Here is a 13,176-nt window from a genome sequence, read left to right as displayed (position 1 = left end):
GACACTGATGCCCGCTGGCTGCCAGGCTTGATCCTGGGGTCTCTCAGCACACAGACAGGCCCTGGAAGCAAACCCCCTTAGCTGCTTTCTGTGGCTGTCTATAGACCTGCAGTTTTCAGCCCGTGTGCTATGGCACATTGGTGTGTCACGAAAGGAGTGTGGTGTGTTGCAGTGCATCCAGATCCCGCAGCTCTTTTCCTAGGGCCGCTGTCTGTAGTAATGAATTGTCTATCTGCTGGAGGAAGAGGGACAGACAATTCTTTACTCCGGACAGTTGCCCTAAAAACAGAGCTGCGGAATTCAGAGGTGTCTGTGGGAACCCAGAAGTGATATCACAAGAGGCAAAGACCATAAGTAGTTGGCAACTTTCAGTCTCGAAAGACTCTGGTATCGCGCTCTGAATGGTGGTTCTGGAACAGCGTCTAGTGTGGCTGAAAAGGCCAATTCGGGAGTGACAATCCCTTCCACACTGGGAGCAAGTGCAGTCTGTCCCTGGTCTGTCTCCCTGGCTATGGGCCTTCCTTCTTTGCCTCTTAGCCTCAGACTGTTGGCCAAGTGTCTCTTCAAACTGGGAAAGGCCATGCTGCACAGCCTGCCTCCAAGCAGGCCACTCAGAGGCCAGGGTTTCCCACCTGTTGAGGTCCACTCCTAAGGCCTTCAGATCCCTCTTGCAGATGTCCTTGTATCGCAGCTGTGGTCTACCTGTAGGGCGCTTTCCTTGCATGAGTTCTCCATAGAGGAGATCCTTTGGGATCCGGCCATCATCCATTCTCAGGACATGACCGAGCCAACACAGGCGTCTCTGTTTCAGCAATGCGTACATGCTAGGGATTGCAGCTCGTTCCAGGACTGTGTTGTTTGGAACTTTGCCCTGCCAGGTGATGCCGAGAATGTGTTGGAGGACTCGCTGCAGTACAGAAGTGTACTCAGGACGCAAGCTCTGTAGACCTAGATCTTGGTATGTTCCGCCAGCTTCTTGTTGGACCAGACTCTCTTTGTGAGTCTGGAAAACATGGTAGCTGCTTTACCGATGCATTTGTTTAGCTCGGTATCGAGAGAAAGAGTGTCGGAGATCGTTGAGCCAAGGTACACAAAGTCATGGAGAACCTCCAGTTCATGTGCAGAGATTGTAATGCAGGGAGGTGAGTCCACATCCTGAACCATGACCTGTGTTTTCTTCAGGCTGATCGTCAGTGCAAAATCTTGGCAGGCCTTGCTAAAACGATCCATGAGCTGCTGGAGATCTTTGGCAGAATGGGTAGTGATAGCTGCATCATCGGCAAAGAGGAAGTCATGCAGACATTTCAGCTGAACTTTGGACTTTGTTCTCAGTCTGGAGAGGTTGAAGAGCTTTCCATCTGATCTGGTCCGGAGATAGATGCCTTCTGTTGCAGTTCCAAAGGCATGCTTCAGCAGAACAGCAAAGAAAACCCCAAACAAGGTTGGTGCAAGAACACAGCCCTGCTTCATGCCGCTTCGGATGTCAAAGGGGTCTGATGTGGAGCCATCGAAGACAACAGTGCCCTTCATGTCCTTGTGGAGGGATCTGATGATGCTGAGGAGCCTGGGTGGACATCCAATCTTGGGGAGAATCTTGAAGAGGCCATCCCTGCTGACCAGGTCGAAGGCCTTTGTGAGATCTATGAAGGCTATAAAGAGTGGCTGTCATTGTTCCCTGCATTTCTCCTGCAATTGTCTAACAACAACAACAACAACAGTATTTATATACCGCTTTTCAACAAAAAGTTCACAAAGTGGTTTACAGAGAAAATCAAATAGCTAATGGCTCCCTGTCCCAAAAGGGCTCACAATCTAAAAAGGGAGATTGTCTAAGGGAGAATACCATATCAGTGGTGGACCTGTTGGCTCGGAATCCGCACTGTGATTCTGGATAAACACTCCCTGCAAGTATCTGGAGCCTCTTTAGTGCAACTCGGGCAAACAACTTTCCTACAATGCTAAGGAGAGAGATTTTTTTTGTCCCAGGGAACGCTTTTTTGTGGCCTTGTATAGTCTGAAATAAATCTGACACTTGTGATAGACCTTTTGCTATGTCTTAATTCTGTTTACACCCTGTGTGGTATTTCCTTTGATCCAGTGGCTTAATGTATTTCTGACCATTACAAAATTGTGATATATTTTGAAAATAAATCTTTAGGAAATGCTCTATGTGTAATTTCTTGCATTTTGGATTAAAGTGTGGGGAAGGACTCATTTGACAGCCTAGACTAATATAGGTTTGTATGGTTAAATATAAGCAACTTATGTGATTGGCAGAACTTACTTAATTTTTCACCTCTCTTTAATGGCCCACATACTATTTTTTCTAGTGTACACACCCTTTCCAGATAAGCAATGATAGTTACAAAGATATGTTCAGATATACATTTTGGCTTTGGATTTTGGAATAACGTTGAACTGATTCATTCATCCCTGAGCTGCATAGGGAATCCACACAGTGGGAATGAAGGAGGAAGCATATAGCTGTATCAAGAGTGCTGACAGCACAATGAGGGCGCTCTAATAATGCTAGCAGCTGCTTTGAATTGTTTAAGCAATTAGTCTGATAATGATACTTCAGAATGACTTTCGATATGAGACAATTATTTCCTGTTTGTGCTGATAAACAAAATGAGGATCAAAGTCCTTGGGAAAAACTTCAAGAGATGTGCCTGAGGACTATACAGAAAAATGGGTAATATGCCTCTCTTAGCTGGGATCTTTAACATTAGGCAGCCTCTTCTTAGTCCATCTGCAGTTCCTTTTGTCCCCATGTCTTGGGGAGGAACCTGGAACTTATACTCTGTTGGGCAGACAGGGGAGGCTTCTGTGCACTGGCATCTGTAACATCAGCTAGTACATCAGCAGCTAGACTCCCATACACACCTTCACCTAAATATTGTACCTGTTAATTGTTTAAATTGTAATCCATAGATTACATAGATTCTTGTTGGCATCCTTCAGTCTCGGAAGACTATGGTATCGCACTCTGAATAGTGTTCTGGAACAGAGTGTCCTCTCCAGTGCGCGAAGCCTGGGTAAAGTAGGTATGGAGGATAGGCTGTTACCCATGCAGCAAATCCCCCCTCTTCATGTCGCTGAAATGGTCCAATGGAAAGGCAGAAGCCAATACGGTTGGTTCCAGCGGCGTTGCAGGAGTTGCCAGAACGTGACTGTGTTCAGCCATGAACTGCCTCAGGGACTCCGGCTCCGGATTTTGCCTGGAGGTTGACTCCTGAAGCCTTTTCCATAACTGGATGTAGCCACAAGGCAGTGGAGGTTTGGGATCAGAGTTTTCCTTCTCTCAGATGAGCTGCCTTCCCAGGCTAAGGAGTCTCATCTACCCGGTGGCTGTTCAGTCACCTCTTACGACAAGTACAGCCAAACTGAGGGCCTATTCTTATCCCCAGCCCTCAGGGGAATTACATAGATTACAATCCATACATATGGATTACAATCCATAGATTACATAGATTACAATCCATAGATTATGGCGACCATAGAGAAGACCATAGTGTGCCATGAGCAGAAAAGTATTGAAAATCGCTGCCATAGAAAGTCTAGAGTCACAAATTCAACATGAAGCTTGCAGATCCTGGAGTCAGCACACTGCTCTGGATTTTCTACAGATGAATAGGGAGGCCAACAGGGCCGACCCATTCAGGAGGCCTCACACAGCAAGTTGGTAGCACACCCCTCTGCCTCCATGGTTCCTTGTACTCCTCCTCCTCCCACAATTTCAAAAGGAAAAAGGGGACTGTACTGGAAGAAGAGGCCTTGGGGAGAAGAGAGTGCTGAGCAATAGTGTCAGGGATGCGTCCTGCCCATAGAGTTAGGGTGCCACATTCAAGATGGGGAAGCCTTCTCTCTAGTCTGAAAAGACAATGATGCCCTAAGCCCTAAGACAATGATGGTGAGCTTATGACATGCGTGTCAAAAGTGACATGTCACAATGTTTTGGGTGACACACCAGCATCCACCAACACCCAACAAAAACCATTCTCCCTGCTAAAGTTAATATGCAAAAATACAAGAAAGATGTGATTACTCTATTTCATTTTGGTAATGATTTGACATTTAGATAATACATAGCACCGCACGTGATCAGACTGTATTTTTTAAAATAAATGAATATGTGAATAATTGTCTCTCACTTGTCCAGAGGGGGTTGACACACCGGCAGAGTCAAGTTAGGTATTTTCCAAATCTTTGACATGTGGAGCCCAAAAGGTTTGCCATCACTGTCCTAGGAAGACTGCCCCTTGGCAAGGGAGTGAGGGGCACTGGGATTTCTCAAGTGATATCCCCAGCAGATGCTTGCCAGTGTGGTCCATTCATTGAAAGGCTGGCACAGCCAGCTTAGGAGAGCCCTCCCCCCCCCCCAGTTGAGTTCATGAGTGGTCCTAAAAATACAAGATCCAGAAGCTGCTAGCATGAGTCACCCGGCTTGAGGATACAAAATACACAGTTGCTGAAATAATTCAGATGCTTCTCTTTCCGCATACCAAAACAGACAATGGGTGTCATTGAACCGCTGCAAAATAATCTCCTGGAAGGGTTGGAAAGGTGACCAGTAGCAAACTTTTCAACACTGTCATTTCGGTCCCTGCAGTGGAAGCTGGGCTCAGGTTCCCTGCCCCCCCCCACTAACGTCAATCTCCTGGGTGAAGGGTTGCAACATTGCAGAGCTCCGTGTTATTGGAGAGATTTGGAGCTTATTCAGGGTAACTTGGAGGAGCTTTTCCTCATGCCTGTACTTCAGATAAGAAGGAAATTCTTATGTTACAGAAATCCAAAAAGCCCCAGCAAAAAAAAAAACAACAACAAACTGCACCTGGAACAAAATACACAGAAGCTATTTCTGCAAGTCATGGAAAGCCTGATCTGTCTGATCTCGGAAGCTAAGCAGGGTCAGGCCTGGTTAGTATTTGGATGGGAGACTGCTTGGGAATATCGGGTGCTGTAGGCTTATACCATAGTCTTTCAAGACTGAAGGTTGCCAACCATTGGAAATGCTTTCAGAGCTCCAAGCAGTGATTCTTTGGGCTCCAAGCTGGAAGTGACTTCTAGGTGTGCGGTGCCCAAGCAACTGTCTTGCACCAAGGCACTGCCTGGTACTGTCAGACTGTGGGTCAGTGTAACTGTGCATTGCCTGCATGAATATAGTATCTCCTGCAAACAGCCCACTCTGACCTTGCTTAGATGACAACACAGGGTGAAGAACGCCATTCTAAAGTGCGAGAGAAAGGGAGAGGTCACAGCCGAGTGGCAAAGCCCCAGAACTGCAGGCTTCAGGCTTTGAACTTGAGGGTTCAAATCTTAACATCATCCAATAGCATCATCAGCTAATAATGCATCTCGGATACAAAGGATGGGGAAGGGAAGCTTGCTGGAGAGCTGGTCCCAGTCAGAGTGGGCAACCCTGGGCAAGATGACCAGTGGTCCGGCTCTGCACAGGGCTGACTCTGATCTGAGAGTGGCTTGAACACACGCTGACTGCAAGCCAGCCAAAGTCCTTGTTTTCTGAGCAGAAAACAGATGTCAAACCTATGCCATTTCCATCCTACTTAGAGGGTAGGATGGCTTCACTCTGTAAGTAGCTGGCCTTTCTTCCACTTCATGGTGAACAGAAGCCCCCGGGGGGAGGGGCCACAGATGTCAGGGGACAGAAGGAAGGGGGAAAAAACAATGAGTTGCTTTAGCCAGTCATTCTTACAATAATCTAGATCAGTGATGGCAAACCTATGGCACACGTGTCCAAAGTGACATGCCATGACGTATTGGGTGACACACCAATGTTCACCAACAACTGACAGCAACTCTGAGTGTGTTTTAATTGTGTATTTGATTTTTTGTATATTTTTGTAATTTTTTGATTTTTTTTTTTACATATACATATATATATAAAAAAATTTTGATTTTTTTTTCAGCAACACATACGATTGGACCACATTTTTTTTAAAATAAATGAATATTTAAAGAATTTTTTCTCTTTTGACCAGGATGGGGGGTGGACTGACACACCTGCAGCGTCAAGTTTGGTTTGACACGCCAAACCCAAAAGGTTCACCATCACTGATCTAGATCCACCAGGGAAAACGGAAACAAGCAAAAGTTCTTGCACCGATAACTATGAATACAAGTTACTGTTAGAGCTGATAACACAACATTCTTCTTCCTGTGCTCAGGTGTGCTGAGAGGGCCAGTGGCCAGCACTTGGCTGACCTCTGGTGGCAGATTTCAGACTGGACTCCCTGCTCCATCCTGATGGAGGTGTAAAGGAAAGAGCCACGGAGATCTCAGCTCAGGCACAAGGACGGTCCAGCGCAGGGCTTGGGACTGACTGGATGGAGGTCGAGGAAACAGAAGAGCAAAAGTCACAGAAGGCCGAGAGGCACTTGTGGCCTTCCTGCTTGTTTTTCTAGCTGTGCAGTATTTATAAATCTTTGGAAGCATGTCCCAAAAATATATGGAAATGTGTCAAATAAGGATTGGAAACGTAAAAAACAGGAGGGATCTTTTTGTCATATGTGCCAGACATGTACTAAAGCAAAAAGTATATACATTCATGCACAGATGCAGTTGATTTTAAAAGCAAACGTGCAAATGAAACCTGCCTGGAACGAGCTGGAATCCCTAGCATGTATGCACTGCTGAAACAGAGACGCCTGCATTGGCTCGGTCATGTCGAGAGAATGGATGATGGCTGGATCCCAAAGGATCTCCTCTATGGAGAACGCGTGCAAGGAAAGCGCCCTACAGGTAGATCACAGCTGCGATACAAGGACATCTGCAAGAGGGATCTGAAGGCCTTAGGAGTGGACCTCAACAGGTGGGAAACCCTGGCCTCTGAGCGGCCCGCTTGGAGACAGGCTGTGCAGCATGGCCTTTCCCAGTTTGAAGAGGCACTTGCCCAACAGACTGAGGCAAAGAGGCAAAGGAGGAAGGCCCGTAGCCAGGGAGACACACCAGGGACAGACTACATTTGCTCCCAGTGTGGAAGGGATTGTCACGCCCAAATTGGCCTTTTCAGCCACACTAGATGCTGTTCCAGAACCACCATTCAGAGCGCGATACCAGAGTCTTTCGAGACTGAAGGTTGCCAACACAACACACACAAATGAAACCTGAAATCTTTTTGCTGGGTGCAATAGATGGATTCAGGGCTTTCCCAAATGGTAGACCTGTGCACTAGTTACAGTTTGTATGTTTTGAATGGATCCTTTGGGAGTGATATAATTGGTGACTTTACTTTTTTTTTCCCCTAAGGGGGTGAGTGTGATCGATTATATTTTAGTCTCCAATGTTTTAATCCCTAGGATTTCTGATTTTGAGATTGGGTCCTGTGCTGACAGTGACCACCTTCCTGTTTTGCTGTCAATTTTACATCCTTCTTCTACGGTAGCACACAAGGACCCCCCCAAAATTCATTCTTGTGCCCAAAATGGTCATCTAGAACTGCATTGGCCTTTGAACAATGCCGATGACTGCCAGAAATTGAACATTTAAGACAAACTATTTGATTGACCAACTCTCCAGAAATTGTAATCTTGGTTTATGTGCGATCTCTCAAGCTCTACTTGAGATGCTCAATTCTAATCAGGCCTTGAAAAGTAATGGAGGTCCAGCCTCCTGGTTGGATGCAGACTGCTGGACTATGAAATATAGGGTACGACAATTGTTCCATCTATTTCAGTCCCGTCCATCTCCTGAACTTTTGGCCCTCTATTTCTCATCTAGAAAGAACTGCCAACAATTCCTGGAAGAGAAAAAACATAACTTTGCTTTGACTAGATGGTACATGCTGCTTGAAGCTATTTTTTCTAAGAATAGTAAGACTTTCTAGCACCTGGTTTCCCACTCTAATTTGACTCCTTTGCAAAGTGATCTATTCCCGATTTCCTCTACTGAGTGGATGGTACACTTTTCCAAAATATTTACCGTCCCCGATTTGGCCCCTACTGTTGTACATCTGCTTCCCAATCTTCCACCTTGGCCTCCCGTTCCCAAGGAGGAAGTTACAGATCTAATAAGTACCCTGAAGATCGGGAAAGCCCCAGGGCCGGATGGTATTTTGTGCGAATTTTTAATTAATAACCCCAGTTGGTGGGCAGAGCCTTTGGCCAATCTTTTAACGCTGATTGACCAATTTGGGATTTTACCTGATTCCTGGTTATCCTCGATCTTAGTCCCTATATTTAAAAAAGATGACCCTGTTATTCCAGGAAATTACAGGCAGATTAGTTTGCTCTCTTCGATAGGGAAACTTTATGCCAGACACCTGTTAAAATGTCTAACAGATTGGGCCCAGGAAAAGCGCCTTCCTGGTAGAGAACAAATCGGCTTCCGCCCAGGTTCGTCCACTCTTGATCACGCGCTTTTACTATCCTTTCTAGCTGAGAAATATTCAGTCTACTCTAAGGGCAAACTCTGCATGGCCTTTATTGATTTATGGGGCGCTTTTGACTCAGTTAATAGAGAACTTTTGTGGAACAAATTAGCTTCTTGGGGGATTGATCTTCGTTTTCTTCTCTTAATTCATAAACTTCACTCTTCCAATTACTGCCAGATTCGGACTAACAGAAGTGGTTCTCTTTCAGATAAGATATCAGTAACTAAGGGGGTGCGTCAGGGCTCCATTCTAGCCCTGTTATTATTTAATCTTTTTTTGGCAGATCTGCACCCCTATTTGACTCATTGTGAAAAATTTGCCCCTACTCTGAATTATGTTCCTTTACCCATTCTGCTTTATGCGGATGACGCTGTTTTGCTCTCCGTCTCTAGAACTGGGCTGCGACAGTTACTAATAGCGTTCCATTCTTACTGTAAATCCAACGACCTGTTAATTAACACAGTGAAGACTAAAATATTGGTCTTCTCTAAGTCTTGGAAACCTGTACCCTGGAACGTTGGCAATAACTCCTTTGAGCAAGTAAGATCATTCAGATATTTGGGGATAACTTTCCATCACCGACTTAAATGGCTCCTACATAGGAAACTGGCAAAAGCATCAGCTGTACTCCAACTTAATGCAGTTGCCCGTTTCCACTGTAACAGTGGTAATCAATATGTTCCCGCAGCGCTGCAGATCCTCCAGGCTAAGATCATGAGTCAGTTACTATACAGGGCCCCGATCTGGACTGAAGCTGTAAATTGGGAGCTTGATCAGGTGATGGCCTCCTTTCTAAGACGCATTTTGGGTGTACCTAATATGATTAGGTTATCGACGATGATCCTTGGGCATCCATCTTCCCTCGACTATGGCATGGTCTTTGGCCTTCAAATTTTGGCTGCGTCTTCATCTTAACATCCACCCTGATTCCTTGCTTATTGACCTTCTAAAGGACCCTTACATTTCCACCTGGCATAGACTTTTTGAAGTTAAACTTCAAAATATGGGCCTTTCTCTGGAATCTCTAGCAGACACTGACCTTAATCAAGGGTATTTAACCTTAAGGACCAAATTATGGGAGGAAGAATCTCAGTTACTTATTCGTAACCTTAATCCCACCTGCCCCCCGTGTTATTTTGTCCTGACTCCCTCTTTTGGTTATGGTTTGAACTACTTCCGAAAGTTACTGAATCCTTGCAAGAAGCGAGCCTTTATGCTTGCAAGACTTAATATTTTCCCTTCCTCAGTTCTCTCTGGAAGGTTTCAAAATATCCCATTTGAGGGTAGAATTTGCGCATTTTTCCATTTGGAACCCGACACTGTCGTTCACATTTTGTGCCACTGCTCTGCTCATAAATACCTCCGTGAAAGCCTATTGGAGCCAATTTTGTCGAGCTTTATTGGCCCCTCTGAAGGTCATGTGGGCATCCTCCTTGAGGATAGCTCCGAAGTCACTACTAACTTGGTAGCAGATTTCCTGCTGGCTGTTATCAAAAAACGTAGCCGCTCGTGAACCATCTTTTGGGATGTGTTAAATGAAGGCAAGCTATCTTGTGTATTTTACTGTTCCAAATGCCAATAAAGGTTTATAAAATGAAATGAAAAATGATTCAGGGCTTTTGTATATGTTAAGTGCAGCTAGAATACTCCATGCACAGTGCTGGAAAACTACAGACATTCTGTCGATAGAAGAACGGTGGACGAAAGTAATGGACTTTGCAGAAATGGACAAACCTACAACCTCACTTAAAAAGAAACCAACATAAAATTTTATGAACTGGAAATCAATTACTGACTCTCTGCAGAAGAGGGAGGATAATGAGTTATTGAGCTGTGGATTTGAAGATTAGACTGAAAGTAACAGAGAACATTAATCTGAATAATAATCTGAAATGGAATATTTCTAACCAGTAAATAAGAAGAACTGTTGGAGATATAACATATATAGGTGGAAATTTAGATTATTAATATACAAAGCTGTAAGTAATTAGAACATTTGTCTTCACCCATGCCACACTATTCGAAGTATTCTTTGCACTTAATTTTTTATTTTTATGTATCTTTAATGTTGTTGTTTGTTTTTACTTTTTTATCGTGTCCTTCCTTTTTTCTTTATTATTATAAATGAATGAAATTTAGAAAAAAGAAACATGTTCCAAAAATACAAGTTTTTTGCAAATAGAGGACCTCCCCTCACTGCCTAATGTTGGGGTGAGACAAGGGGTTTTTTTTTCCTCTACTCACACCACACCTAATCGAATGGCTTGAACTTGTGTAGAGTCTTTCCCCTTGGTCTGGAGGGGGGGATGAAAATATCCCCACTCCCCAGGGCTCTGCCAGCCCAGGACCCATCACCAGCACCTCAGTGCAAAGGAAAAGAGGTTTGCACAGCCCCCATTTTCCAGCCCTGCACCCTGCTCTCCCAACCTCATCTGCCCACAGCTGGGGACCGAGAATATGTGGGGCTGCCCCTCCCTACTCTTACCCTGGACCCGCTGCTCTCCTTGCCCTGGCAATTGGCCTCTGGAGAGGCAGGGTCCCCAGCTGGCCTCTGAACAGCATCTCTCTAGTCATGGGCCTTGAGACAACAAGCTGGGGGGGGGGGAGGTTTGAACCTGGTCGGAGAGGGATCCAGGTAGGTTACTGCTGCTGCTGGACAAAGACCACCAAGTTAAGGGCTGACAGTTGCAGAGGTTCATAATGCACAGCCAGCAGAGAAAAACTTCCAGAAGTAGGTAACAAGCACTCAAAAAGAAACAGGGCTGTGCAAACAGGCGAGAGGTTTTCTGATTTGCTCCAGGACATGGAAGAGGACCCAGCATTGCCCTCTAGCTGGGTTGTTTCAAGGGCTTGTTTGCCTGTGGGGAGGGGGGAAGAAATGCATTTGGGGGAAGTTCATGTTTACTCACAAGCAGGCACTCAAGCCAACCACTTCCAACAGCCAGCTTGAACAGAGTGGCCCTCCTGGCATTGCCTGTCTAAACATCACAGGGACAACTGCAAGGGAGTTAAATAGTTTCTTCTGGAAGGAGCTGGTGCAAGGCTGAGAAGTGGCGCCCCTTGGTGGCGGCAGCAGCAGCAGCAATTCCACCCAGAACCATGTGCAAACTGGCCCAGCTGGTCTTGGCAAATCCTGGGGGGAAACAACTGGGGCAGCTTCCTAGTTCTGGAGAATAATAATAACAAGCTCCTAGTTCTGGAGAATAATCTGCTCCCCTGAAAGAAAGCGAAAAGAAATGCATGATCTCCTCAAGGGATGGTCTTTTGAGGCTGGAGTTCAGAAGCAGAGCCAGCAAGCTGCACATGACAGCCTTTGACTCATGTTCGACTGACCCTGATGTGGACATCTGGGCAGGTTATTCCTTGCCAGGACAAACACAGCCAGGGGTCAAAATTCCCAGGGGTTTTTGCAATCATTGAGGATAGTTTGCTTGAGAAACGGGGTTGGGAGCAGAAGCTTTGGAGATGCAGAAGCATTGAGAGATTCTGCAGGCGCCCAGCCTGAGGCCTCTCCAGCCAATCCAGCTCTAGGAAAGGTGTCCAGTCCTTGGGGGGGGGGGGTTCACTGCCTCCCAGTGGTTTCCTGCCAGTCCGAGTGTGGACCAGGGTCTGCTCTTCATCCTCTGCCGAGAAATGGACTCTCAAACCAGGAGGCCAAAATGCCGTGAAATGGAGCCTGTGACTGTGTGTGTGTCTCTGCAAAGCTTAAGCACATTCAAAGTGATGAGTAGTCATTTTGGGGGGTGGGGGGTTGCTGTCTTCCTTATCGGCTTTGCACATCATGTCTCCAGTTCTGCTGCTTGCTTTTCACAGCCATTCAATTCCAGCATTCACATGTCTGTCTGTTTGTTTGTTTTTTTACTGTGTCCGCACATTACACTTTCTGCATCTGATAAACTGGACTTGGGACCCCCAAAAGCTTCTGCTGCTCCAGTTAGTTTGTTCATCTTTCAGGTGCAACAAGACATTTGAGACCCTCACTGGAATCCATGGGCTTCTGTTTTGGGTTAGCACCAAAAACTACAAGGTAGTTGGGACCATTCTGTGGCCGGTACCACACAAAGACCACTTGTAATGTGGACTGTGGTGTTTGGAGGTCACAGAGAGAGTGACCAGCTGGCTTCCTATGTAGGGCTGCTGAGAGCTGGCATTGGAACCGGGGCAAGATGACCGATTGGGACCCCCCCCTTCCTAAATTTTCCTACAAACCTGATGTTATTACATTTTTTTAAAACCAGTTTTTAATGGATAGTTTTAACTTTGCATGAGGAAGATTGAAATGAAAGCATTTATCAGAATGGGATAATTTCCTTACTCTGAGTAGTGCTGTTGTGTTTCTTTTCTTCTACCTCAGTCAAGTTCTTATCATTTGCTTTTTTTTCTAATAATGATGCAGGGGCATCCACAACTGGCTTGCACTCTCTCCCTCATTACTATGGGATGATTTTGAAACAAAGCCCACGTGAAATAAACTTGCCTGGCCTTTTTATTTATTTATTTTTCTTTTTTGTGCTCCGGACTTATTTCTGTACTCCATACTGTTAATGTCAAAACACATGTAGACTTTATCCAAGGCCATGTGACCTAGACCAGTGGTTCCCAAACTCGTACAGGGGAGTAGAGAACCACCTAATCGTGATGGAAAATCAGAAGTGGCTTCTGATCGCTTTTTTCACATTTTCATAGGCTTGGGGAGCCCTGCAGAGGTGTTCACAATCCTCGAGATTGCATCGCTACCATCTGCAGGGCACTCCCTACTTAAGGGGAATGCCCTTCTTCTGGTT

Source organism: Tiliqua scincoides, chromosome 12 (assembly GCF_035046505.1).
Source record: "Tiliqua scincoides isolate rTilSci1 chromosome 12, rTilSci1.hap2, whole genome shotgun sequence".
Classification (NCBI taxonomy): Eukaryota; Metazoa; Chordata; class Lepidosauria; order Squamata; family Scincidae; genus Tiliqua; species Tiliqua scincoides.
Note: the sequence above shows the minus strand (reverse complement) of the source record.